A 375-nucleotide genomic window follows, 5' to 3' on the forward strand; every position below is an offset into this window, starting at 1 on the left:
AGAAAAACCGAATAGACGAATTAAGTTGAAAATAGGTCGAAAATACGCAAATCCCAGGTCGAGGTTTTCGAAATCGCAACAACAACAAACACCCCGCGTTTTTGCCCTCCTTTGCTTGTTTCCAAATCGATGAACCATTCCGATTCAAAACCATTCTTAACATCCCTTGAGGCGTCGGCTTAATATTCCCAGTCTCCCAGAAACGCTCTCGCATTTTAAAGAAATTGTGATGTGTAGAAAGCCCGCCATTTGCAAACCCCTCGCTTGCTGTTATTTGAGAGAGCATGACTATAAATTCCTTTAGATTTAATTTTCAAAATAGGTTTGGCTCTCCTCTTGTTGCTATGCCCGCCTGTGTTTCCTGTAGCTTTTTTC

Source organism: Penaeus monodon, chromosome 32, assembly GCF_015228065.2.
Source record: "Penaeus monodon isolate SGIC_2016 chromosome 32, NSTDA_Pmon_1, whole genome shotgun sequence".
Lineage (NCBI taxonomy): Eukaryota > Metazoa > Arthropoda > Malacostraca > Decapoda > Penaeidae > Penaeus > Penaeus monodon.